Genomic DNA, 23,704 nt, shown 5'->3' with positions numbered 1-23,704 from the left:
AAAGAAGCACAGCGTTTTGATCACATGTTCTATACTATGGTTTCCAGCAGTTTCACAAAGACGCACCCCACAAGGTCTTGCCACATGTCATGCCTTTTACTTCGTGCTTCCTGCCCGAAAGTTTCTGTGATTCCATGGCATGAGCCACTCAGAGGAACCCACTTGGCCCTCATGTAAACACAACCAGAAAGTCTGTGTAGGAATGAACATGTGTAGACTCACCTTTGGCCAGTGAGGTTGGCAACTGAAGGACCAAGGCAGCCTCTTTGTGCCCTGGGCAGGCAGTTCTGAGATGCATCTCATAAGTCTCCTAGGTGGGTCCTGGGTTATCAAGTGCAGGTACCCTCTAGTGGGAGCTGACACAGCAACACATCTTTGCGCTGGTCTTTTCTTTTTCCCTGATATATTAGCTCCCCAGGCCCCTTCTTTCTCTCCTACATCCCTGGATCTTAAACAAACTCTCTGCATACAGCCTTTTTCTCACATCCTGTTTTTGGAAAAACCACAGGCTATGATATACAGATACCTATAGATTGTCTAATATCCTTCTGTGACACCTCCACACTACCTTTACACACCTACCATAAAAGAGTTTGACAGCATTTCTTTATCATTAGGAAGAAAAACAATCCATAGCAACCTTGAAGAGGGGGGAGGTGAACTAGAAAGGGCAGAAGAGGCGCCCGTTGCAGAATTAGAGAAAAGGTCTTTGCTTACGGCTCTGAGGTTAACTGGATGATGCAACACTCTCCTGCATGACTGGACTTCCAGTGAAATGGTGCATTCCACAGGAACATGCAAATTCTGATGGGGGGCCGGGGAAAGGCCCACAGGAAACTTGAAAGCTTGTTCATGAAGAAATATAGTATGGATACATTAGACTATTGATTTTTACTAAATATAAGGAGACTGCAGACAGCTAAAGTCACTTTGATTGATGCATTTGGGAATGAAATTCATGTTCCCCAGCATGTACTCTCTCCCCCTATCTGAAAATCATTTTTGGGCCAATGTCAGAAACACTCCTTCTCGCCTGATTAACATGACTTCTGTGATGCACTAAGTGTCAAGAACGGGGCTGTGACTCAGCATGGGAGAAGTTTTACAGGAGGGAAGGGGGGCGCTGTATATCCCAACTTTGGCTTCTTTGGGGTTCCTGTTGTGTTTGTTCATTCTCTGGACTCAGTAAGCCAATTTCTGTACAGGAGGAACTAGTTGTGGAGCAAGGAGGGTAGGAGACTTGTAAGCAACAATGTCATCTTGTCATTCTCCACCCTCCCCTTTCTTCTAGAGTTCTACTTGCAGATTTGTATGTTGAGGATCAGGACAGAGGGAGCCGGCTTGGCCAACTCCGAATTTCCCTGATTCAAAAGAAGCTATGAGTGCAGCTTCAACCTGAGCCTTGGCTTCTCGCCTTTCTCCCTGAACAACACGAGCTTCAGCACACTCTCCAGCATCTCCACAAACTATGGGACGCTGGGCTCTGTGCCATCGTCCAGCCACCAGGCCTGGCTAGCCAGCAGCATTGCCAGCGTCTATGCAGGCACTGGGGACTCTGGCTCCCGGATCTCTGTGTCTCACTCTATCTGCATGCAGGGCAGCTGGATCCAGGGCCCTGGCCGCAGGGATGGCTGGGGGTCTGGAAGGCATAGGAGGCATCCAGAGTGAGAAGGAGCCTAGGCAACGCCTGAGTGAGCCTCTGGCCTTCTACCTGGAGAGGGTGAGAAGCCTGGAAGCTGAGAATCAGAGACTGGAGAGAAAAACCCAGGAATACTTGGAGAAGGAGGGACCCAAGGTCAGAGACTGGGGGCATTATTTCAATACCAGCGAGGACTTGAAGACTCATATCTTTGCAGGTTCTGTGGGCAATGCCCGCATTGCCCTGCAGATTTGTTACAGAAACAGGGGTGTTCCAAAAAACCCCAGAGTTTGCAGCTGGGGGATGGGGAGAAGGAAGCAGCTTTTAGAATGCCTCCACATGCCTGAGGCTGGTGGCTAGTGTCTTTCTTGTGCAAAATGGCTTTAATGCATCCAAAGCCTCAGGCGGATGGGAGGGGACTTGGACCAGGGGATGGTATGGAGAAAGCACACAGAACCTGCGTGAGGTTCTGTGAATGGTCAGAACTGGTTACCTCACCCACTGCATCAGAGGACGTAGTCAGGGATTTAAAAATAAGCGGCAGACATTTTAGCCAGGCTGACCGTGCGGATTGGACTGAGGCTGAGGCTGACTGTGTGGATTACAAAAGGACTCACTATACAGTTTACAAGGAGGCTGAGAAACCATGAGGTTCTGGGTTAAAAGCTGGTGGACCCCATAACACAGACGAGGTCTCCCCAGTCAGAAATGAATGATTGGCAGCTACTGGTAAAGCTGAACTGTGTTTGGAAAGTAGGGAAAGGGTTTCTCTGACTTTTCTAAAACTAGCCTGGTTTGGTAGGGGGGAGGCAAGGATGTGTGTTTATGGGTGTTTTAAAGAACATAAGACTTAACAACAGAAATCTGCAAATAACTAAATCTTTATAACTGTTAAATAAACAATTCTTTTTCTTTTCACCAAACTCTGGCATTGAGGGTTATAATTTTGGCGGCGGGCAATCGGGCCCCTAACTAAAGAGCCCGTGGGTTTGTTTTCAATTGGAGTAGCCCAGGGGTTCTGTAACAGATTGACAATGCCCGTCTTGCTGCTGATGACTTCAGAATCAAGTATGAGACGGAGTTGGCCATGGGCCCATCTGTAGAGAATGACATCAATGGGCTCTGAAAGGTCACTGATGACATCAATATCCAGGCTGCAGCTGGAGACAGATCAAAGTTCTCAAGGACAAGCTGCTCTTCATGAGGAAGAACCACCAAGAGGAAGTAAATTGTCTGCAAACCATACTGCCAGCTCTGGTTTGACTGTGGCATTGGATGGCCCCACATCTCAGGACTTCAGCAAGACCATGGTGGACATCTAGACCCAGTATAACAAGCTGGCTCAGATGAACCGAGAGGACCTAGACAAGTACTGTTCCCAGCAGATTGAGAAGGGCACCACAGTGGTCACCTCACAGACCACTGAGATAGGATCGGTGGAGATGACACTCATGCAACTGAGACACATGGCTCAGTCCTTGGAGACTGACCTGGACTTGATGAGAAATCTGAAGTCCAGCTTGGACAGCGGTGGACATGCACTATGCCAGGCAGATGGCACAGCGCAGTGGGATCCTGCTGCACCTGGAGCCAGAGCAGGCCCAGACCCAGGCAGAGAGGCAGCGCCAGGACCAGCAGTATGAGGCCCTGCTGAACGTCAGGTCAAGGTAGGGCAGCGGTTCTCAACCTGGGGGTCGAACGACCCTTTCACAGGGTCGCCTAAGACCATCGGAAAACACATGTATAATTACATATTGTTTTTGTGATTCATCACTATGCTTTAGTTATGTTCAATCTGTAACAGTGAAAATACATCCTGTATATCAGATATTTACATTACGGTTCATAACAGTAGCAAAATTACAGTTATGAAGTAGCAACAAAAATAATTTTATGGTTGGGGGTCACCGCAACATGAGGAGCTGTATTAAAGGGTCGCGGCATTAGGAAGGTTGAGAACCACTGATGTAGAGGCTGAGATTGCCACATACTGCCGCCTGCTGGAAGAAGTGGAGGATTGAAATGTTCGTGACACCCAGGATGACAGCAACTCCATACAATCCATCCTAAAGACCACCACCTGCAGAACTGTGGACGGTGTCTGAAGTCAATGACACCAAAGTTTTTAGGAGGTAAAGGCAGCAGAAATGGGGCATCCCTTCATGGGGCAGGAGGCCAATAAAAAGTTCAGAGTTCACTGAAAGCAAAAGCAAGAAGCAAAAAAAGCTACCAAGTGAACTCAGAACTCTTCCATCCTGCTGGGAGGATCCCAGTGAGGTTGTGTCATTATAACCGAGTCTCAAGATGGTACAAGTCTACAGGTATCATTTACCTACATATATTTCCTTTTTCCTGGATATTATGGGGTAATTTTAGGTGCATACACAGTACACTAGTAAGGGTAAATTCCAACAGTAGTTTTCATTTCAAAGAAATCAAAATTTTGCCTTTTTTGTTCTAGTTTTTAATCCCAAGTCACCAGTCCGTGGATGTTAAGAGCAGATTTCATAAAAGCCTGAATTTGTCCATTTTCCTATTGTATCATTTTGGATCAGGTAAAAATGTAAAATATTGAATGGATATAATATATATAGGTGAGCGAGGATTAGGAGAGTGCATACAAGGATATGAGAAATTTAAATCTCAAAACTACATTCTAAATTGGCACGCCTTAAAATATAGATTGATGTAGCAATGATAATAGCAAATACATTTCTCTCTTTGATAAAACAGTACTTGCACTGGCCTGTGAACCAAAGTGTCGCTGGTTCGATTCCCTTCAGCAAATTAATTAAATTGGTCCAGCGCCAGTATTTTTCATAAGCTGCAGCCACTGGTATTAAGGGCTTAGATTCAGAAAGCTGACATGTGACAAATTTGCTCCTCTCTTGTCTTCTTCACATCAAAGGCTCAGAAGAATTTTGGAAGACTTTCGTGCAGTAGCACTGAAATAAGCTAAACAAAATGCCGAAAAAGGAACAAGTCAAATTGGGCAGTTTTCACAGCTCACTCAGCATTATTCTGGGATTCCTAGTTGCTGCCTTTACACAAGGAAAATAAATAAGATGTATGACTATTAGAAACTATTGTGATTTGGAGTATTTATCATTATCCAACAGAAAAGCCTATCCAGTCAACTCAATCCCTAACAGAATATTTGTGTTCAGTAAATCTGCCAGATGTGAGATCGGTGTAGACAAATCAGTAGATTTGTTTCAAACCAATCACAACCAATAGGAAAATACACAAAAGAATTTGAAGAATTTATCTACAGCATTATTAGAAACTGGAATACAATTCAGGATAAAGTAAGCAGAATGAAGTAAATTCTGTAGGAGAGAGATATTTTCTGGTGTTCCTAAGCATCTTTTAATTTCGGCATTTTACATTCTGTGATCATCTGTAAAAATAATATAAGAACATTCTGGATCGTCTGTATCAGGGGTTGGCAAACTACAGGCCATGTGCCAAATATGGATGCTGTTGGCTTTGTAAATAAAGTTCTATTAAAACACAGCACAGCCCCGATCACTGTGGCCCCATGGGTTGGGTATCATTCCACAAAGCGACAGGTTGTCAGTTCGATTCCCAGTCAGGGCACATGCCTGGGTTGCAGGCTTGGTCCCCAGTTGGGGGTGCGCAATAGGCAACCACACATTGATATTTCTCTCCTTCTTTTTCTCTTCCTCCCCCTTCTCTAAAAATAAATAAATAAAATCTTTTTTTAAAAAGTACATATTCAGCTTATACGGAAAAAAATCTGATAGAAAATAGTAAATCTATATTTTATTCCTTTAAGTAAAATTATTTCCTCATGAAGGGAGATAATTTGGAGGAAATATTTTTGAAAATTTTTATTAAAACAGCATGGTGTATATGTCTTCTTATATAAAATTATCAAAAGAAAGCATTCAATTTAAATGAGATAAGGTAATTTTGTCACAATTTTTCCTGGAAAGATGTAAGTGCAATCAACAAAGTTGAAATGATTTTTAAAATATGTTTATTGATTTGAGAGAGAGAGAAACATGGATGTGAGAAACATTGATCACCTGCCTCCCATACACACCCGGAGCAAGGATCAAACCTGCAACCCAGATATGTGCCCTGATCAGGGATCAAACCCATAACTTTTTGATGTATGGGATGACACTCCAACCAACCGAGCAATACTAGCCAGGGCCAAGGTTAAAACTATTGTTTTCTGTTTTGCAAGCTATCTGTAGGTAGGGAAACAAATGTTCTTTTTCAGGGCTGACTGAAACCATAATTAAGATGAGCAAAAATTACAAATATACTATATGTTTGCAAAACTAATTTGGCTCTGCATAAAAATTTAATTGAGAAGTTGAATACAGATCCCAAAGTGGAATGTTTGCACATAAATATAAAACCCCAAAGAGTTAGCTTGTGAAAGAAGTGGCACACAATTTTTCATGTCCTAAGAATTCAGAGTAATGAAAAACATTATCATGGAACAATCCTTTACTTCAGAATAGAGACCATTTTTTTTTCCCAAGTGATTTCAAAGCTGCTCTGGACTTATGGAATTCTGAGTGCTTCACCATACAAGGTTTCTGGAAGCACCTAAATATTTCCAACAGTGGTATGGGGAGCAGAGAGCAGACGAAGAGAAAGAAGCAATGACCGGCATATTCTGAATAGATCCCTGTAGCTATAGAAAAAATGCACTCAATACTGGAAGTCCTGCTCATTGTAAGTCCCTGCCCATGTGCCATTTTCCCAGTGGAGTTTCCCAGGTCATGCCAGTCAAGAGTCAGTTTCTTCCTTGCCCACAACCTCCAAGGTGTCAACTTTCAAGACCACTTAATGAGACTGTGGGTTTACATCAACCACATCAGGCAGATTTGGTGGTGGGGATAGAAGTGGGGGCCTGGCACTAAACTTGACCAGACATAGCAGCTATTAGAAGAGGTTTGGCCACAAGTCATGGATGGCATTCAAGGGCCTGATGTCTTCTGCCTCAGCATATCACTCTCCTGTGTTCCTCCTGGCTGTCTGGTGACTTTCTTTTGCTGATCTTTCTTTATATGTTGATAATTTTCTTAGCTTGGTTCCCCTCAAAACAGAGCTCAAAAGAAGAAAGGAGGCTGTTTATGGATGAATAATAAATATCTGAATAGACAGCAGTTGAATCCCAATTTCAAATCACAGCAAAATATGAGCTTACACTGTTCTATATTAAAACAGAGTCATATTCATTAGGGATGGTGCTGACCATTCTAAGAATGGCCTATTACTTAGACTAAGGGTATTGAATATTCCAAGAACATTGTTGATTTAGTTTGACTTGTTCTTTGTGGAAAACAGAGAATTTCCTGATATGATGAGTTGATTTTAGGTTCTAATAGCATTTCTTTCATCTCCATAATTAGTACTTAAATAAAATATAAGCTTCATTTCCGATCTATTCTTATGGTTGCACAGCCCATTCGTTTGTCTCTTCACACTATTACTTTTCTAGAAATGGAAAATATCTCATTCCTTTAAAACTCTCCGATACACAATTGTGCAGGCAACAAAAGTATGAAAATCATGTATTATTCAGATGTCATTCAAAGGGGCATTTGCAGAAAAATAATTCTACCTGCCCATGAATTAGTGGAGCAAATTCACCTTTGAGCAACATGCATATTTACTAGTTTCTCTGAGAACACTTTGTTCTTCTCCCTCACTTTTACGAGCAAGAACTATAAGCTCTTTCAAATCACATTGTTAATTCTCATACTCGTCCTGTAGAAGTTTGGCGGGTGAAAATTACAATATTGAAATTTCCCAAATGGGGACAGAAAAATGCCCACTACAGCTACCACATAAGACAGATTAGATTTCAACTTCTTTGTAATGATTGAGGCTCTGCCTACAGTTTAGGGGGAAAAAATTTCCCCATTGTCCTGCTTTCCTTACCTATTCTCACAAGGCTGATATTTCTATGTCTAAAAGTTTTCTTTGTTCTCCCAGGCAAAAAGTTAGTGGTCAATCATCTTCTTTCCATCTAAGTGTTGATAGAATATATTTTAAAAGCCATTCTACCAGTATAAGTATTTAGTTTTTGTAAATCTATTTTGATGCCAACGCTTTGGCCTGAATTACTTCATTCAAAGCATGCTTACTAGAAGCCATGAAGTCTTCTGGTTAAAAGGGTTTGAAGTCTATTCAACAAAGGCTGGAATTTAACTCTATCAATACCTGCAAGTCCTTGCCAAATTATCCAAACTCACTGAAGTGTCATCCTCTTGTGCATAAATGAGAGCCAACAGTGCCCACCTCACAGGATTGAATGATGAAACCCAAGACTGAGTAATATAGTGGATGTAAAAGTCTTAACTCTGGGCATCATGCGTGGTAAGCGCTCAATAAGTGTGAGAGTTTCGTATTGCTATTCATATTTGTAATTCACGGACCTGAAAGTTAAAGTTGTTTAAATAATTTGATTGTGCCCCCTGTGCAGTGAAGAATTAACCTTACCCCAAAAGAGAGACCTTTGCCCTTGGCTACTGGGGGGTGATCTCTAGGCCCTTGGAATGTCCTGCCTGATTGGAACATCTTTGTTTGCCTGGGGGCCTTGGCATTTTCATCATCATCATCATCATCATCATTATCATCATATTTATGATGGGAGCTTTAGACTATGAGGTATCAGTTCTACTCTGAAGGGGTTCAAAAATTAGGTCAGCCACACGAGCAGTATGTAATCAAGCCCCAATAAAAAAATTTTCATATATATTATCACACATTAATGCCAGGGAAATAACAACTGTCCATGACTCTACAGGAAGAGGATAACCGAAGTTCTACATTTGGTAATTTTCCTGATCTCTGCCCTATGCAATTCAAAATCACAATGAAATATCACTTCACACTTTTTAGAGTGGCTATTATTTTTAAAAAACACAAGCGTTGGCAAGGATGTGGAGAAACTGGAACATCTGCACACTGTTGGTGGGAATGCAAAATGGTGTAACCATTATGGAAAACAGTATGGGGGTTCCTCAAAAAATTAAAAATAGAACTACCATATGATCCAGAAGTACCACTTCTGGGTATTTACCCCAAACAATTGTAAACAGGATCTTAAAGAGATATTAACTCTCATGTTCATGGTAGAACTATTCACAATAGCCAAGAGGTAGAAACAACCTAAATGTTCATCGATGAATTAATTGATACAAAAAGGTTTTAAAATATATATTTCATACAATGGAATATTATTTCACACAATGGAATATTATTTCACCTTTAAAATGAACGAAATTCTGTAATATGTGACAACATGGATGAGCTTTGAGGACATTATGCTAAGTGAAGTAAACCAGTTATAGAAGGGCAAGTCCTACATGATTCCACTTATATAAGGCATATAAAAATAGCCAAACACAGAGTAGCAGAGCGTAGAATGGTGGTTGTCAGGGGCTGGAAAGAAGAGGAAAGTGGTAAGATGCTATTTGAAATGTGTAAAGTTTTAATTATACAAGATGAATAAGTTCTAGAGATCTGCTGTGTAACATTGTGCCTACAGTTGACAGTACTGTATTGTGCGCTTAAAAATCTGTTAAGAGGGTAGATCTCATGTTAAGTGTTCTGTGTCAATAACAAACTAACAGAAAGGGGAATTAATAAAACAATCCCACTTACATTTGCTTCAAAAAGAATAAAATACCCAGGAATAAACCTAACCAAGGATGTAAAAGACCTGTACTCAAAAAAATTATATAAGACACAGAAGATAGAAATTGAAGAAGATACAAATAAGTGGAAGCACATACTGTGCTCATGGATAGGAAGAAATCACATCATTAAAATGTCCATAGTACCCAAAGCAATCTATAGATTCAATGCAATTCCTATCAAGATTCCAATGACATACTTCAGGGAATTAGAATACATATTTCAAAAATTTATATAGAATCACAAAAGGTCCCACATAGCAATAGCAATCCTGAAAAGGAAGAACAAAGTTGGAGGAATCACGCTACCTAATACCAAACTATACTATAAGGCCATAGTAATCAAAACAGCATGGTACTGCCATAAAAAGACACATAAATCAATGGAACAGAATAGAGAACCCAGAAATAAATCCACACATTTATAGACAATGAATATTTCACAGAGGAAGCAAGCACATACAATGGGCTAAAGATAGTTTATTCAATAAATGGTGTTGGGAAAATTGCAAGACAAAAGCAGAGAGTTACCTACAAAGGAGTTCCCATAAGACTATCAGGTGATTTCTCAAAAGAAAATTTGCAGGCAAGAAGGGACTGGCAAGAACTATTCAAAGTGATGAAAAGCAAGGACCTACAACCAAGATTACTCTATCCAGCAAAGCTCTCATTTAGAATGGAAGGGCAGACAAAGTGCTTCCCAGACAAGGTAAAGCTAAAGGAGTTCATCTTTACCAAGCCATTATTATATGAAATGTCAAAGGGACTTACTTAAGAAAAAGAAGATCAAAACTATGAACATTAAAATGACAACAAACTTACAACTATCAACAACTGAATCTAAAAAATAAAAACAAAAACAAACTAAGCAAACAACCAGAACAGGAACAGAATCATAGGTGTGGAGATCATTTGCAGAGTTATCAGCTGGGAGGGGGAAGGGGGAGAAATGGGGAAAAGGTGCAGGGACTAAAAAGCATAATTGGTTGGTACAGAATAGACAGGGGGAGGTTGAGGATAGTACAGGAAAGAGTAAAGTCGAAGAGCTTATATGCATGAACCATGGACATGAACTAAGGAGGGTGGGATTGCTGGAAGGAGGGGGATGCTGGGCAGAGGGGAGCAAAGGGGAAAGAAATTGGGACTACTGTAACAACATAATCAGTAATATATATTTTAAAAAATTAAATAGAAAATTCCAGAAATAAACAATTCATATGTTTTAAATTGCAAAAAAAAATAAATAATAATAATAATAAAAGACAAAAAAATTTGTAAAAAATATAGAAAAATACTGTTTTGATGCGAAACTATATATTGTCTAGAGTTCCCCCTGCCCAGTTATAAGATTCTGGCCTTTCATTGTCTTTGAGCTATTTTATTATTTTATAAAATGTAGTTAAGTGATACCAATGTAAAATATCTCTTACAGACATGCAAATTTTGTCATAGAGGTCTGACTTCTCTGTTTTGGAGAAACAAGTTTTGCGTCTATCTGCACATTCAGTTAAACATTTCTTTGTTGCATCTAAGTTTCTGCTTTTTTGACTGTTAGTGTACTTGAGCCAGTTTTAATATCTGCAGTTTCTTCATGAGTTAAAATAAAATATTCAGCATATCTTCATTTTTATATCTTTATGAGAGTCATGATTTTACCTTTTTCCAAAAATTATCTTTTAACAAAGAGTACTTTTTATGGGTACCCCTAAATATGACTGACTATCATTCTTACTGATGGTGACATATAATAGCTTTACGGTGTGTTGATTAGGAAAAAAATGAGAACTGTAACATTAACAAAAATCTTGCTAAAGCAGAGATTTACTGATTAGAGATGGCGGCACTCATTCCCAATTCTTTTGGTAACAATTCCTGACATTTTCTTTGGTGAATATCCTTCCACTACCCCAAGTCCATTGAGGTTTCTGTGAAGGTGACTTCAGAGGTAGATATTGGACACATGACTAAGCCATACAGAGAACACAGTATAGTGATTTATAATTGGAGTGAAACTACCTTGGTTTGACTTTCCACTCTACCACTTATTAGCTCTGGGACATAGTCTTTCTATGCCTCATTTTCTTCTTCAGGACAATAGACAAAATAATAATACCTATCACATGGGAGAAGAGCTTGGAAACATGACTGACACACAGTAAGTACTCAATAAATGTTAATTTTTATTATTCTTCCATGGACTGCCTACAGTACTTGTTTCAGGGATGTGACCAAGTTGAGCCAGGGAGAACAAGGACTAATGCTTCTGTTAAGGCTAGAGAGAGAAGACTCACTTTTTTTCCTGCCAATCTTAAATCAGGAGAATGTAGGCCTGAAGCCTACGCCGTGGTCCTCTATGGGAGTCTGAGCATGACCCAATGCAGAGAACAAATCAAAGATATACAAAAGGAACAACTCCCGGTGACATGGCTGAAGGTCCTGGGTTTACCAGTTAGCCGACCCTGAAACCAAATTGATCCTTGCACTCTTCCACTTTTCGTGATAGTTTAGTCCCTTTTGCGTTGGAAGCCCATTTGAGTTGGGTATTTTTAAATCACATTCAACCAGAAGAGCTTAACTGTTTCAGGAGCCAAAGATGAAATGTCTTTGGGGACAGATAGCAAAATATTTTCTGCTATCCCTCAAGCTGCATTACCAAGGTGATAACTTACATGTAAAGCACACAGCTCTGTTGTTAAGTGATGATGTGGGAGTCTTTCAGAGTACTCAACTTATCATAGCCAAAAAGCTGCTCGTTTGTTTACCAAGTCTCATTACTTAATATTTAGGGCATAAGGTCTTTAGAACCTTCTCCCCGTAATTGCTAATAATAGGTTATATGTATCAGATAAACAACAAGATAAGTATCTGTGGTTATCACTTAAATGTACCAGGTAATGAGGTTGTGTCCCCTGAAAAAGGCAATTAATCACAATGGCACCAAATGGTACCAAGCAAAATCAACCGATATAGACAAAGTCTTGCTTTCCTTCCAAGCAGCTATTAGCAGATTTCTCCAGTGAAGATATTGAAAACTCAGTTTGCTTAATTCTCAATTTAGGGACAAATTTCTTTTCTCTTAAGATTCACTAAATTTTCTACTGCACATCACTGCGCAATGGGATGTAATCAGCCTTTATTCAAGTGTAATTGATTTACATTATTAAGTCTCTGGCTCATAAGTCTGGGACAATTGAAGCTGGCACTAAAACACTGTTGAGATTAGGTGACTAATGATGCCTCCTCCTTTTATTAACTAAAAGCAGGTTAGTTCACCTCTCTGTGCAAACCCTACCTATCTTCAAGAAGGGGATAACAATAAATGTGCCTCACTGGATGTTGATGACAACCAAAATGAAATAACTCTACACAGTAAGAACTCAACACATTTATCAAAGGTCGTCATCCTGATAATCCATATTATGGTTAAATTAATACTACAATATCAAAGTAGAAAAACAAGGAGGCTTATTTTGCCCAAAGTAATGAGTCTCTAAGTATAAAACTCCATCAGTATAGGAAATGAAATCCTGTAACCTGATGCTCATTGTTTGATACATTTGCCATCTTTGTCTTCTTTACCAGGCCCTATGACATTATCATGTTGATTGTGTCCTCCTTGTACAGAGATTCTTTTAAAAACATCACTTGAAGGTGTTCCCCAGTTACTTACTATTAAGGGGCTTTATGATATGACATCAATGTGCATTTTCCTGCAAAGACAGACACCTCTGAAATCCAAGCATAAGTCATTTCCCAGAAGAGCCCAACTAATGCAGGAATTTCACAAAGGACATTCCCTTGATGTCAACAAAACCTCCGGCTTCCTTTCCTGAAAGCTAATCTAAGCTCCAGGCTGAAAGTGGGTATTGTTCTGAGACCAACTTCAATAAGGAGTTTTTACAGTTTAATGCTAAAGATTTTGACAGGGTAGATTGAAATTATAGAATTTTCTCCTTTAAGGTTACAAAACCTACTCACTGGGGCTCAAAAAAAAAAATATGACTGTAGACCGTACAATGTGTTGTATACTTGATGGTTCTAGATAAGTAAGCAATTTATTTAACACCACAAAGTTTTCTGTTTGGTTTTCTATTTACTTTTAAATTTATTTTTATTATATTTATTGAGGTGACATTGATTAATAAAATTAGGTAGGCTTAAGGTGTACAATTCTACAACATATCTTTATATTGTATTGTGTGTTCACCCCAAGTCAAGTCTCTTTCCATCACCATTTATCCCCCCTTTACCCTCTCCTACCTCCCCCACCCCCTTCTCTCTGGCAATCACCATACTTTTTATTTTTTATTAAAATAGAAAGTATTCTCCTTTATAAAAGGAATTGGTCACGGACAGTTGGATACCCTTCATTTTGCACTTGAACCGCATTTATAAGGAACTAAAATTTGCTTTCCTCTACTCTGGGGTTCAGAAACTTCTACGAATCTTGGGATTGTTTTAGTGAGGCAGGGTTTTGTTATTGTTTTGGGTCTTAATATATAATTCAGGAAATACCTACCTCAAGTTAGGCCATTTCCAAGGTATTTCTTAGAATTTAATTAAATTTCTTAGCACATGTCAGGAGCTGTGCCAGTCTGAGATGACCCATGGATCACTGAAATCCATCATTGCTTTCAAGTCATTTACAGATCGCAGGGGAGATACAAATGTTTACACATCACTAAAAATGCAAATCATTGCATTAAAAACCCAAACAGGCCACAGTTTGCAAACAAAATGCTATGCAAACAGAAAAACGGATAAAGTAATGTAAGCCAGAAAGAAATGCAGAACTTCATGGATATGGGCTTCTGCTCTGAGACTATGACTTAAAGGAAAGATTGAATTTCTGGAGTCAAAAAGGCAGGGAAGAAAGGGCAGGAAGACATCCCAGTTAGCCTGAACAGAAGAAGCAATGGTTTATGGGCAGAAAAGTTCATGACATGTTCAGTCCTAAGGAGGTAGTCAGATGCAGTTGGTATCTTGAGGTATGGAAGGATTTGGGCCGGCTTTTGGATGGTCTTCAGCAGTGAGGTAGGGATGCTGGATATTAATTTGGGGGCAGTGCGGGGAGGCTGCTGAGGGTTTCTAAGCACGAGGAGGGTGTGATTAGAATTCAGCTGCAAGAGTAATGTTCTGGCAATGGTGAAAAGGCTGGGCTGGAGTGAGGAGAGGCAGGTAGGGAGACCAGGCAGGAAGCCGCTGCAGCGGGTGGGTGTGAGGGGCTGAGGCCCTGTGTCTGAGCAGAGCACTGGAGATTTCACTGCGTGTGGAGTTGGAAAGAGATGCGTACAGTTGGCTCTTGGCCAACCGAAGCAACAGCCCTGGTCACACCTGACTTTTTTCCCCCCCCCTTTCTCATTTCTTGCTTCACTTACCTTTTCCCTGCACTTTTAATGCCCTGGGATTGTACCCCATACAGACTATATTCAGTCTATGGCACAAAGCTCATAGACTCTACTTCTTGGAGAATTTGAGCTAAAATGAGTAGCTTGTGACTACTGTTTCTGCATTACATCTATGAAACCAACTCCAACTGTCTTCTCTTCACTGCAAAAAAAGTTTGAGTTGAAACATTTGACTCAAAGATACATAGGAACATCTCTTTTAGGATAAAGGGCAGATAACATGATTGTTCACATTGTTAAAACCTCATGGGCAATGAGGACCTGTGAGTGAACCAAAAAGAATAAAATGTATTGGCTTCCCCATAATTCCTGTCCCGCAGAACATTAACTTGCCCAGGCACCATACCCCAAGGTCCGGCTCTATGGCTCTTCACCTGGCTTCCAAAGTGGAGGGAGGAATGAGAGCCTGTCAGTCCAGTCAGGCACTTAAAGTGGCTCAACACATCATGCCCTGGCTTCCCTGCAAGTGAGCTGAGCAGGTGATGGGAGATGAAGCTGACATCATGACCTCAGGGCTCTCTATTAAATGCTGAGCCAAGGACCAGTGATGCAGAAGTGGTCAAGAGAAAGTCGGAGAGTGTATGAGTTGGGTGAAATACATGACCTTTTGCTGAAGAATATGTTTTAGCCCAGAATCTTACATCTTTTCCAAACTTCATGCTGTCTTCAAATAATGCAAAAACGGATGATCAAAATTCTTCTTTGTGAGAGAAAAAGAATTACAGTATTCCCTCACTTATCGCAGGTATTATGTTCTAGACACCACCCCCCCCGCGATAGGTGAAAATCCGCGAAGTAGGAACCTCACATCTATTTTAGTACTTACTGTACAGTACCACAAGATCCTGTGATATAGCGAAAAATCCGCGATAAATAATTAAATATATTTTTAAAAATCCCGCGATAGAGTGAGGCCGCAGTAAGTGAACTGCAATATAGAGAGGGACTACTGTAGTGGGAGATTCTAAATTTTGAGCAACCCTGTGAAAATTAGATACATCGTGTACTTACCACTCCTGACTGTCCATCTATCTTTTCTTTGACTCACACCTAATGGTGCTTACATTTTAACATTAGCATATCCTAATTAATTGTCAAATACCAACAATTGTAATTCCTGGAAGGCCAAAAAAGGTGGCGAAATGACTTGTTCAATCTGGAAAGGTCAGCCCAATTATTGTAGACAAAAGCTTGTACTCTCTTATGTTCATAATGTCAGGAATCTGCCATTCCACATGTTCGGTAAAAACGTGTTGACTGTCTACCATGTGCCAGGCATGCAAGAAATGTTAAGAAAATTAATCCAAGACTCTGACCTTGAGGAATTTATAGTCCAAGGGTGCAGGGGGGAAGACATGTAAATAAATAGTCAATGCGTAGAGATAAGGAAAAGGCGTATGCCGATTTGATGGCATTATTTTCTCAAATGGGATGGCAAACCAATGCTTAATGCCCTGTACAGAACATGGAATTTAATCTGAAGGAAGGTAATATGAATGCTTAGCAGTTTCAGAAATGATTATTTCCTCCATTGCTTACAGTGCCTGTGCTACATGATAAAAAGCCAGGATTGAGCTTCTAAAGCCCACTGGAGCCCATCATATTCCATACATTGTGGACTCTATGCAGAAACAGGACCACTCTATGTCAATAACAAGTACTTAGCATTTATGTATTCAAATTCCTTACAGGCCCGCACATGGTAGGTACCAGTATCCTTCCTATTTCACAGATGAGAAAACTGAGGTTTAAGGTGGTTAGGAAATACATGCAAGGTTACATAGGAAGTGACAGAGTGAACATTGGAACCCAAATCATGTTATTCCAAAGTCTGTGTGGTCTGCAGAGTGGCTTCCTATTAGCAAAATGTTATTGATCTATGATGAGATAAGGAGCTTGTGCCAGAATGCAAATCAGCTATGTCAGTATGAACGTTGTTTAATTCATCTAATGTACTGGTATCAGAATTTTCTCGATAAAGTAAGCAGTGCATTGATTGACATTCTGGTGCAAGCTTCTTATCTTGTCATAATCAGCACTTTGTGCAGCACTGTGCTAAAACTACATCGGCTCCTAGAAAGACGGTGTGTTAGATTACCAAAGAGTCTTTCTTCTTTCACATCTATGGAGGAAGACTATCAAAATATACTTTGCTTATCTTGAGACAGAAGTAACTCAGAAGCTCCTTGCTCCAAATTCCCAAACGTCCTGGCCATTTTGAATACGCTTCTTCCTGTCTCCCAAAGAAGTGTATATTTTAGAGGAGCTTGACCATCTTAAAGTTGGGCCTGGTGAATTTTGGGGAATGGTATTATTGGCCAAGCTCGTTGGCACCTTGTGACTACTCTGCCCACATGACACCTCCTTCTGGCTGCCTCAGTGCCCCGGAAAACAGACATCATCGGGACCAGCTCTCCACCTCTGTCAGCATCTGTTCCTACATTCAGGGACTTAACCAGCGGTTTCCTGCCATTTGTCCCTGAATGCTCACAGACCTTAGGGGAGGTATTTTTGTTCTTTTAGGAAAATAATGAGTATAGGGATAGCAACATCACTGACAATATATTTTAATGACTCCAAGCTAATTTTCCCAGACGCCTCAGCATTCTGAAGTTATCAGGTCAAAGCAAGCCTACACGCTTTGTTGCAAAATCCCTATAAGGGATAGCTATAGACAGCTGAATTTCTCCCAGTGGAGAAAGGTAACTATGGTGACTATTTTTATCTACTAACATTAAAGTTTCATGTTGGCTAAAGCTGCCTACAGCTTTATTTGTAATGGCTATTAAGGAAATCCTTGCAAACACTCTTGTAGAAGCACTGGTCTCTCTGTTCTTCCGTTACCTGCTAAGTAGCCATTAAAAGAAAAGTACAAAGGCAAAACAATCTAGTTAGACTTTTCAAAGGGCTCTGAGCCATTGTTTTAGATGTTGGTGGGTGATTTGTTTTAATGAACCTTATTAGTATTATTTTTGCAAAACGGACTTTTCTTAGACTGTCCACACACACACATACACACACACACACAATCGTGTAATACTAAGATATTTATACTACATTGTGTACTCTATTTTTAAAAAATACACTGGGGAGTCACCTAGCTAGCTGCTGTTTTTTTTTTTTGTTGTTGTTGTTGTTGTTGTTGTTGTTTTTCCCTGACTTAAAGCCTTTGAGTTTGGTGTTGAGGTGATCAGTGTTAGGGGTCAAACTTGATAACACAAGCTATTGAGGCTGGAGGCAGGGGGAAGGAATGAATGCACGCTACTAGCTGTCCTTTCCTCCCCACAGAGAATGTCTGTGGTGTGTGTGTGTGTGTGTGTGTGTGTGTGTCTGTGTGCACATGCACGTGGTGGATGTTTGTATAGTGGTGAGAGTGGAGGAAGATGATAATGGTCAACCAGAAAAGGCTTTAAGGTCAATTGGCAAATTGTGATTTATTTGCAAGAAACTCTGCTCTACCAAAAAATATCTAAACCGAAAGGCCAGCAAACATTTCTGTAAAGGGCCATGTATTAGTTTCCTGAGGCTGCCATTAACAAAGTATCACAAACTTGATGGCTTAAAATGACAGAAATTTATTTTCTGACAGTTCTGGGAATCAGAAGTCCAAAATCAAGGTGACTGTAGGACTGTGTTCTCTTCCAAAATACAGTTCTTTAAAAAGGCTTCTTAACAAATAACTATTTGTTGCATATTTACTAGTATAATTACTGAAAATAAACCTGCTGGTCACTAAAAAAAAGAAAAACCAAAAAATGATATTCACATCCCATATGATCACAGGACAACAAAGATGCTCACCATTAGGATATGGTGGTTTCTTCTGCGTTTGTTCTGCCTATGTTAGAGAAAGCCATGCAATGACGCAGTTCTCCCACCAGTATTCTTCTGCAAGACCTTTGCATGGACATACACTGTGACATTATTAGGCAAAAAGGTAACATTTTTGTCTTAAGTAGTCTCTATATTTCTCTTTATCCTATAACAATCAAAGGAGCATATTAGTCATCTCTATTATGTTGATTTTATTATAGCAAACCACTTTGGATTTACTAAAAAGCTTATAAAACAAGTCTTATTCTATGCAAGTGTTACAAATGCAGATTATAACTGCGAGAGATAAGTTTCATCCTTGTCACTATTGATAGAATTAAACAAGGGCCCAATGGTGGACAGAAAATGGTTGTTTCCATTTTGACTTAAGAATATTACAAACTGGAGGTAGTTGGATCTGCTTATCAGGCAGCATACTGAGAGTTAAATATTGTTACTTCAAGCTCTGGTGCGATTAGAAACACAAATGCAAATATAAACCAGGCCCATTTATAATGTGATCATACAATTCAGAGGTTAGGAAACATTTTCTGTAAAGGACTAGATAATAAATATATTCACTCTGTGGGCATTGACTATACAAGGTCTGTCCAGAAGGTATCTAGCCATGTAATATGAAAAATAGAGACATTTATTGAAGAAGATACAAGAAATACTGTACATAGGACAATGATGCCTCAGTCCCCATCAAAGTAGTCACCTTGGGATCTCACACAGTCCTCCCAGTTGCTGCCATCAGCTGCCCCATCATGTTTTCCTGAATCTCATCGATGGTTTGAAATCTCTTCCCTTTTAAAGGCGATTTTAGTTTTTGGAAAACGAGAAGTCACAGGGTGCCAAATCTGGGCTTTAGAGGGGCTGAGTCACCTGGGTAATTTGATGTTTTGCAAAAAAACTCTGCACAAGATGTGATGCATGAGCAGGTGCATTGTTGTGATGAAACTGCCAATCACCAGTTGCCCATAGCTGCGGCCTTCTGCATCATCTGAATAGTCCGTGGAGGAATGTTCAAGCTTAACGCTAAATTTGATGTAGATTCGTTGCTCTACTTAGTCATTTTGAATGCAACAACCACAGAGTACACATGTTCACTCAACAGCGTCTACTGCCCCCACTGACTAGTACAGTGAAGTCGTCATTGTTCACACATGCGCATTCCAGTCCGCTCTCCTTGGCTGCCAGGTTACATTGATGTCGTGCAAACCATTTTTGTTACATTAACAATGGCCAGACTTTTCCGGACAGACCTTAGTATGTTGTAATTATTGAATGTTGTCATTGTAGTGCCAAAATAGCCATACAGCATATATAAACAAATTTGCTGTGTTTTGGAAAGCTTTTTTTTTTTTTTTTTAGATTTTATTTATTTTTAGAAAGAGTGGAAGGAATGGAGAAAGAGGGAGAGAAACATCAATGTGTGGTTGCCTGTTGCGCACCCCCAACTGGGGACCAAGCCTGCAACCCAGGCACGTGCCCTGACTGGGAATTGAACTGACAACCCGTCGCTTTGTGGAATGATACCCAACCCATGGGGCCACAGTGATCGGGGCTGTGCTGTGTTTTAATAGAACTTTATTTACAAAGCCAACAGCATCCATATTTGGCACATGGCCTGTAGTTTGCCAACCCCTGATATAGACGATCCAGAACGTTCTTATATTATTTTTACAGATGATCACAGAATGTAAAATGCCGAATTAAAAGGTGCTTAGGAACACCAGAGAATATCTCTCTCCTACAGAATTTACTTCATTCTGCTTACTTTATCCTGAATTGTATTCCAGTTTCTAATAATGCTGTAGATAAATTCTTCAAATTCTTTTGTGTATTTTCCTATTGGTTGTGATTGGTTTGAAGCAAATCTACTGATTTGTCTACACCGATCTCACATCTGGCAGACTTACTGAACATGAATATTCTGTTAGGGATTGAGTTGACTGGATAGGCTTTTCTGTTGGAGAATGATAAATATTCCAAATCACAATAGTTTCTAATAGTCATACATCTTATTTATTTTCCTTGTGTAAAGGCAGCAGCTAGGAATCCCAGAATAATGCTGAGTGAGCTGTGAAAGCAGCCCGATTTGACTTGCTCCTTTTTTATCATTTTGTTTAGCTTATTTCAGTGTTACTGCATGAAAGTCTTCCAAAATTCTTCTGGGCCTTTGATGTGAAGAAGACAAGAGGGGAGCAAATTTGTCACATGTCAGCTTTCTGAATCCAAGCCCTAATGCCAGTGGCTGCAGCTTATGAAAAATACTGGCACTGGACCAATTTAATTAATTTGCTGAAGGGCTTATAAAACTCTTAGGTTACATGTAAAATATGAGGAACTCACTTCTGTATCAATCATTAGCAAGGGGTATGAATTTTAGCTCAGACAAATCACTAGGGTCCCTTGGATGAGGCGGAGTCAATTAGGCAGTCCTTTGATTTCATAAGCAGCTCATGCTGTAGATGGGGTTACTTCTGCAAACTTAAGTGCCCATTAACAAACTATCATTACGCAGCCCCAAACCTGCCCTTCTATACAAAGGGTCCCCAACTTACAATTTTTTGACTTTATGATGGTGTGAATTTTGAAGTTCGTTCTTTTCCCAGGTTAGCAATATGCGGTATGATGCTCTCCCATGGTGCTGGGCAGCAGCAGCCACAGCTCCCATTCGGCCACGTGGCCATAAGGGTAAACAACTGACACTCTAGAGTTTCCTGTGTTGCCAGTGTTTTTTTGGATACTGTGGTTTGACATCCCATGTCATCTGGAGAACGCTATAGTGTTCTGTAGATTAGGTATATTAGATGCATTTTGATTTCCAATAGTTTCAACCTACAATGTTTACTGAGATGTAACTCATTGTAAGTTGATGGGCATCTGCAGTACTGGGGCAGGGACCCCACAAAACACATATTTATGTTGCCAGTGGGGCCCTGTTAGGTTCTCACAGGGGCTGCCAGGGCTAGGCTGTAAGGCCAGAGAACAGGGAGGGGCTTGGTTTTGCCGGTTTCTTGTTTGCTTGTTTCTTGTTTGCTTTCTCTGGGCTTCCTTTTGGATTCTTGTTTCTGTCATCATTAGGCCAGCTTCACTTCTTTACCTTGGCAGTGGCAGGGCTTCCTGTAGCAGCAGTTAAATCCTGTTCTCCCTTTTTTTCAACAAATGCATAGCCAGTCTCATTGCACCACCTTATCAAACCCTGAGACACCAGCACCTACAGCAGGCCTTTCTCAGGCCTCCGAGTTTTAACTTTCTGCCCCCCCACCCCCGCAAGCTTCCAAAATTTTACAGTCCCAACCTCCTCCCTCTACTCCCTCAGCGGGGAGTAGCTGCATCTGGCAGTTGCTATTTCCAATAGCTTTTTCAGTTACCTAGTTAACAATTCTTGATATTAAATTTTCTCTAGAGCACACAATGCAATATACAGATCATGTAGCACAGAAATGTGCACTTGAAACCTATGTAATCATATTAACTAATGTCACCCCAATAAATTTAAACATTTTCTCTATTAAAATGACTGGTGTGATTGCTGTCTCCTGACTGGGCCCTGACTGATACTGACCTACAGAAAAATACTTCCTTACTGATTCTGTGAATTTACATTAGCTCTCACACCAGAGGGCTTTTCTTGATGTTACCCCTAGTTCTGAGGATCCTTTTGTTTTTTGAGAGCAGAAGATTCTAGCTAAGGATCACATTACCCATGATTAACATAAATAAATATCCCCATTTTTAATTCATTTCACATATACCAAGTTCTTCCCTTTACTCTGCAGACTTTTCTGTAAGCAAAATCACCTTTGTGTGAAAAAGAAATGATTTTGCTCCCATGGGGTCAAAGTGTAGAGAAGTCATTAAAATAGTTCAATTAAGCTGGATGAGAGTGAAATAGCAGTATGCTGGTGGGTGTCCCCTATTTTCCTCAGGTACCAAGACCCAAGATGATATTTGAAGTACAGCGCTTAACGGAGATACTTGGCATCGAGAACCGTCAATATTTATAATAAGTTTAAATTCCCATAGGGAAACCCAGCATACATTTAAGCTGATGGGGACTGAGCCTGTAGACCCAGCACCTCCTAATTCTCAGTGTTGTAAAACATTGAGATTGAATGTGAGGAGCCAGAAAATTGAGCAACTTCCACCCAACTGCGTGCATTGAAGTAAATAACAATTTAGTTTGTGCTTAATTAGTGCTTCAATTCAATTCAACAGTCCTACCATATAGTAGATAGATGATGGATATAGGTGATAGATACAGATATAGTTACAGATATAGATAAAGGTATAGATATAAATATAGATAGATATAGATGTGTGTTTGCACAAAGATCCTGTCTTCTATGTCTTTTTGTCCATTCATGTAACCATCCTTCATCCCATCTCATACATACGAATGAGCTATAGACACTGAAGAGTCCCAAAATAATTCCATCTGCTCTCATCCCCTTGTCTCCTTTCTTATACTTCGCTTGCGGTAAATACCAGTGATGAGGGGAAGAGCAAATTCTGCATGGACACACAAATACTCTGCAAAAAAGTGTTTCTGCAGCACTCTATTTCACACTTCAAGAGCCACTGTTGAAAACTTTGGTGAAAGAAAAAAAAGGAACCTAATTTTTCTTCAAACACCAGGAAGTGCTCCTCCTCGGGACCTTTAGCTCATGCTTTTAATTGTGCCTACAACAATCTTCTTTGTCTGGCTAATGATTACTTGTGCCTCAAGATGCCATCCATCCTGAGTCCCTCTTCTGTGCCCAGTAGCTCTCTTATGACACATTTGCCTTAGACTAGAATAATTCATTTAAGTACTGTCTCTACCCGTAGCCCAAGGCAAGGACTTTGACTTGATTTTACATCACCTGTGTTTATGTCAACACCTGGCACATGATGGGTGCACAATAAATGTTCGCTACTCTGAACAAGTTCACTGGCAAGTTAGAAATTAAGACGTGCAAACATGAGAATGTCATCAGAAATGTCTGCCTGTCCTGTTTCACACACTTGTGTCTGTTTCCCCAACTAAATTTAACAGTGTTTGATGGCAGAGCCCATATCTAGTCATTGCTTTATTCAAATTTTTTCTTCCCTATTTCTTACCAGTGCTAGGACAGTGTCTTTCTAGAAACTGAAAAAATCTG

At 40.1% G+C, this 23,704-nt stretch overlaps 1 pseudogene; it reads left to right on the top strand.

The window, feature by feature from the left end:
* Positions 1–1,537: 1,537 nt before the first annotated feature.
* On the top strand, positions 1,538–22,567 carry LOC149991855 (keratin, type I cytoskeletal 18-like; annotated as a pseudogene).
* The last annotated feature ends 1,137 nt before the right edge of the window (positions 22,568–23,704 follow it).

Source organism: Furipterus horrens, unplaced genomic scaffold, assembly GCF_987537825.1.
Source record: "Furipterus horrens unplaced genomic scaffold, mFurHor1.1.pri manual_scaffold_17, whole genome shotgun sequence".
Lineage (NCBI taxonomy): Eukaryota > Metazoa > Chordata > Mammalia > Chiroptera > Furipteridae > Furipterus > Furipterus horrens.
Note: the sequence above shows the minus strand (reverse complement) of the source record. Positions and strands in the feature narration are given on the sequence as shown.